This window comes from Oncorhynchus mykiss, chromosome 25 (genome assembly GCF_057628025.1).
Source record: "Oncorhynchus mykiss isolate SJ-2025 chromosome 25, ASM5762802v1, whole genome shotgun sequence".
Lineage (NCBI taxonomy): Eukaryota > Metazoa > Chordata > Actinopteri > Salmoniformes > Salmonidae > Oncorhynchus > Oncorhynchus mykiss.
The window spans coordinates 47,950,474-47,956,480 of record NC_143046.1 but is presented as its reverse complement, the minus strand read 5'-3'; positions in this window follow the sequence as shown (position 1 = coordinate 47,956,480).

The window sequence follows — 6,007 nt, the reverse complement described above, 5'->3', positions numbered from 1 at the left end:
TTCCATTAAAGAAATCTGCCATTTCCAGCTACAACAGTCATTTACAACATTAACAATGTCTACACTGTATTTCTGATAAATTTGATGTTATTTTAAATGGACAAAAAATGTGCTGTTCTTTAAAAAAAACAAGGACATTTCTAAGTGACCCCAAACTTTTGAATGGGTGTGTGTGTGTTCCAAAATTATTGGGACAGTGACACATTTGTTGTCGTTTTGACTGTACACCAGCACTTTGGATATGAAGTGATACAATAACTGAGGATAAAGTGCAGGCTTTCAGCTTTCATTTGAGGGTATTTTAATCCAAATAGAGTGAACAGTTTTGAAATTACAGTACTTTTTGTACATAGTCTGGAGTCACACTCAAAATTAAAGTGGAAAACCACACTACAGGCTAATCCAACTTTGATGTAATGTCCTTAAAACAAGTCAAAATGAGGCTCCGTAGTGTGTGTGGCCTCCACGTGCCTGTATGACCTCCCTACAACGCCTGGGCATGCTCCTGATGAGGTGGCAGATGGTCTCCTGAGGGATCTCCTCCCAGACCTGGACTAAAGCATCCGCCAACTCCTGGACAGTCTGGTGCAACGTGGCGTTGGTGGATGGAGCGAGACATGATGTCCCAGATGTGCTCAATTGGATTCAGGTCTGGGGAACGGGCGGGCCAGTCCATAGCATCAATGCCTTCCTCTTGCAGGAACTGCTGACACACTCAGCCACATTATCTTGCATTAGGAGGAATCCAGGGCCAACCGCACCAGCATATGGTCTCACAAGGGGTCTGAGGATCTCATCTCGGTACCTAATGGCAGCCAGGCTACCTCTGGCGAGCACATGGAGGGCTGTGCGGCCCCCCCAAAGAAATGCCACCCCACACCATGAATGACCCACCGGCAAACCGGTCATGCTGGAGGATGTTGCAGGCAGCAGAACGTTCTCCACAGCGTCACGTCTGTCATGTGCTCAGTGTGAACCTGCTTTCATCTGTGAAGAGCACAGGGCGCCAGTGCGAATTTACCACTCTTGGTGTTCTCTGGCAAATGAAAAACGTCCTGGACGGTGTTGGACTGTAAGCACAACCCCCACCTGTGGACGTCGGGCCCTCATGGAGTCTGTTTCTGACCGTTTGAGCAGACACATGCACATTTGTGGCCTGCTGGAGGTCATTTTGCAGGGCTCTGGCAGTGCTCCTCCTGCTCCTCCTTGCACAAAGGCGGAGGTAGCAGTCCTGCTGCTGGGTTGTTGCCCTCCTACGGCCTCCTCCACGTCTCCTGATGTACTGGCCTGTCTCCTGATAGCGCCTCCATGCTCTGGACACTACGCTGACAGACACAGCAAACCTTTAGCAAACCAAAGCTTTTTACAGGAAACAAACTGTACGGTGTCACTACTATTATATATATATTTTTTTTTTTTTTAAATCTCAACTTCAAAGCACTTTCCTGCAACCCGCCTCACCAATAAAAAAAAAAAAGTATTATTCACCTCAAATCTGAAATCCACAATAGAAGCTAGCCAGAAGCTAGCCAGTTTACTGGCTAACGTTAGTATCCAGCGAACCACGGTTGGTGGTCATCAGCTATCCTTTAGCTCGAAATGCTTTCTCCAGTTTTGAACAACACAACTCAGACCAGAGCATACCGGACCTATTTTCTCATCATATCCCCGGATTTCTACCGCAAGCTTTGGACATTTACACCTGTATCTTGCAGCCTGCTAGCTGCTATCCGAGTGACTATTGGCTTACGTCGGTCCTAGAGCAAACATAAATTATTCCGGAGCTAGCCAGCTGAAGAGTTCCATCAGCCACTCCTGGGCCACAATCACATATCCGGACCCGTTTTACTGCCGACGCGGAGCCCCTTCACGACTGGACTACCGACGTTATCTGCCCAAGGGAGTTATCGAACTGGCCCCTCCATCGCGACGTTACCTGAACGGCCATCTGTGGCCCGCTAATCGTTAGCTGTCTTACCGGCTGCTATCTGAATAGGTCTATCAGACTATTTTCTTGGGACACTATAACTATATCTATTTTGACAATTGGATTGGTCCCCTCTACCACACGGAACCCCACTAATTTACCGGCAGAAATGCACGAGGTGGCTAAAAACAGACCTCCATCCTCTGCCAGCTTGCTACCGATGGCCCGGTCAGCTGTCTGAATAGCCGTGACCCCAACCAACCTCACTACTCACTGGACCCTTACGATCACTCGGCTAAGCATGCCTCTCCTTATTGTCAGTATGCCTTGTTCATTGCTGTTCTGGTTCGTGTTTATTGGCTTATTTCACTGTAGAGCCTCTAGCCCCTGCTCATTATACCTTATCCAACCCTTCAGTTCCACCACCCACACATGCGATGACATCACCTGGTTTCAATGATGTTTTGAGTGACAATATCTCTTTCATCATCACTCAATGCCTAGGTTTACCTCCACTGTATTCACATCCTACCATACCTTTGTCTGTACATTATACCTTGAAGCTATTTTATCGCCCCCAGAAACCTCCTTTACTCTCTGTTCCGGACGTCCTAGACTACCAATTCTCATAGCTTTTAGCCGTACCGTTATCCTACTCCTCCCTGCAGTGCCTAGCTCCTCTCCTATTCCCCAGGCGCTCTCTTTTGATGACTTCTGTAACCGTAATAGCCTTGGTTTCATGCATGTTAACATTAGAAGCCTCCTCCCTAAGTTTGTGTTATTCACTGCTTTAGCACACTCTGCCATCCCGGATGTCCTAGCCGTGTCTGAATCCTGGCTTAGGAAGACCACCAAAACCTCTGAAATCTCCATCCCTAACTACAACATTTTCAGACAAGATAGAACGGCCAAAGAGGGCAGTGTTGCAATCCACTGCAAAGATAGCCTGCAGAGTTCTGTCCTACTATCCAGGTCTGTACCCAAACAATTTGAACTTTTAAAAATCCAACTCCCTAAAAACAAGTCTCTCACCGTTGCCGCCTACTATAGACCACCCTCTGCCCCCAGCTATGCTCTGGACACCATATGTGAACTGATTACCACCAATCTATCTTCAGAGCTCGTGCTGCTAGGTGACCTAAACTGGAACATGCTTAACACCCCAGCCATCCTACAATCTAAGCTTGATGCCCTCAATCTCACACAAATTATCAATGAACCTACCAGGTACCACCCCAAAGCCGAAAACACGGGCACCCTCATAGATATCATCCTAACCAACTTGCCCTTTAAATACACCTCTGCAGTTTTCAACCAAGATCTCAGGGATCTCTGCCTCATTGCCTGCATCCGTAATGGGTCCGCGGTCAAGCGACCTCCACTCATCACTGTCAAACGCTCCCTGAAACACTAATCGACCTGGCCCGGGTATCCTGGAAGGATATTGAACTCATCCCGTCAGTAGAGGATGCCTGTTTTTTTTTTTTAAATGCCTTCCTCACCATCTTAAATAAGCATACCCCATTCAAGAGATTTAGAACCAGGAACAGATATAGCCCTTGGTTCTCTCCAGACCTGACTGCCCTTAACCGTTCTGCATTAGCATCGAACAGCCCCCGTGATATGCAACTTTTCAGGGAAGTTAGAAACCAATATACACAGGCAGTTAGAAAAGCCAAGGCTAGCTTTTTCAAACAGAAATTTGCTTCCTGCAACACAAACTCAAAAATGTTGGGACACTGTAAAGTCCATGGAGAATAAGAACACCTCCTCCCAGCTGCCCACTGCACTGAGGATAGGAAACTCTGTCAACACCAATAAATCCATTATAATTGAGAATTTCAATAAGCAATTTTCTACGGCTGGCCATGCTTTCCACCTGGTTACCCCTACCCTGGTCAACAGCACTGTACCCCAAGACTTCCCCATTTCTCCTTTTCCCAAATCCAGTCTGCTGATGTTCTGAAAGAGCTGCAAAATCTGGACCCCTACAAATCAGCCGGGCTAGACAATCTGGACCCTTTCTTTCTAAAATTATCTGCCGAAATTGTTGCAACTCCTATTACCAGCCTGTTCAAACTCCTTCGTGTTGTCTGAGATTCCCAAAGATTGGAAAGCAGCTGCGGTCATCCCCCTCTTCAAAAGGGGGGGACACTCTTGACCAAACCGCTACAGACCTATATCTATCCTACCCTGCCTTTCTAAGGTCTTTGAAAGCCAAGTCGACAAAAAGATTACCGACCATTTCGAATCCTACCGCACCTTCTCCGCTATGCAATCTGGTTTCAGAGCTGGTCATGGGTGCACCTCAGCCACACTCAAGGTCCTAAACGATATCTTAACCGCCATCGATAAGAAACAATACTGTTCAGCCGTATTCATTGACCTTGCCAAGACTTTCGACTCTGTCAATCACCACATCCTCATCGGCAGACTCGATAGCCTTTGTTTCTCAAATGATTGCCTCGCCTGGTTCGCCAACTACTTCTCAGATAGAGTTCAGTGTCAAATCGGAGGGCCTGTTTTCCGGGCCTCTGGCAGTCTCTATGGGGGTGCCACAGGGTTCAATTCTTGGGACGACTCTCTTCTCTGTATACATCAATGATGTCGCTCTTGCTGCTGGTGAGTCTCTGATCCACCTCTACACAGACGACACCATTCTGTATACTTCTGGCCCTTCTTTGGACACTGTGTTAACAACCCTCCAGACAAGCTTCAATGCCATACAACTCTCCATCCGTGGCCTCCAACTGCTCTTAATACAAGTCAATCTAAATGCATGCTCTTCAACCGATCGCTACATGCACCTGCCCGCCCGTCCAGCATCACTACTCTGGACGGTTCTGACTTAGAATATGTGTACAACTACAAATACCTAGGTGTCTGGTTAGACTGTAAACTCTCCTTCCAGACTCGCATCAAACATCTCCAATCCAAAGTTAAATCTAGAATTGGCTTCCTATTTCGCAACAAAGCATCCTTCACTCATGCTGCCAAACATACCCTTGTAAAACTGACCATCCTACCGATCCTCGACTTCGGCGATGTCATTTACAAAATAGCCTCCAATACCCTTCTCAACAAATTGGATGCAGTCTATCACAGTGCCATCTGTTTTGTCACCAAAGCCACATATACTACCCACCACTGCGACCTGTACACTCTTGTTGGCTGGCCCTCGCTTCATACTCGTCGCCAAACCCACTGGCTCCATGTCATCTACAAGACCCTGCTAGGTAAAGTACCCCCTTATCTCAGCTCGCTGGTCACCATAGCAGCACCCACCTGTAGCACGCGCTCCAGCAGGTTTATCTCTCTGGTCACTACCAAAACCAATTCTTCCTTTGGCCGCCTCTCCTTCCAGTTCTCTGTTGCCAATGACTGGAACAAACTACAAAAATCTCAAACTGGAAACACTTATGTCCCTCACTAGCTTTAAGCACCAGCTGTCAGAGCAGCTCAGAGATTACTGCACCTGTACATAGCCAATCTATCATTTAGCCCAAACAACTACCTCTTCCCCTTACTGTATTTATTTATTTTGCTCCTTTGCACCCCATTATTTTTATTTCTACTTTGCACATTCTTCCACTGCAAATCTACCATTCCATTGTTTTACTTGCTGTATTGTATTTACTTCGCAACCATGGCCTTTTTTTTGCCTTTACCTCCCTTATCTCTCCTCATTTGCTCACATCGAATATAGACTTATTTTGCTACTGTATTATTGATTGTATGCTTGTTTTACTCCATGTGTAACTCTGTGTTGTTGTATGTGTCGAACTGCTTTGCTTTATCTTGGCCAGGTCTCAATTGTAAATGAGAACTTGTTCTCAACTTGCCTACCTGGTTAAATAAAGGTGAAATAAAAAAAATAAAAAATTCAAGTAGTAAAAGGTTAAGTATTTGGTCCCATATTCCTAGCACGCAATGATTACATTAAGCTTGTGACACTACAAACTTGTTGGATGCATTTGCAGTTTTGTGTTTTGATTATTTTGTGCCCAATAAATAGAAATTAATGGTTAATAATATACTGTGTCATTTTGGAGTCACTTGTATTGAAAATAAGAGAAGGTT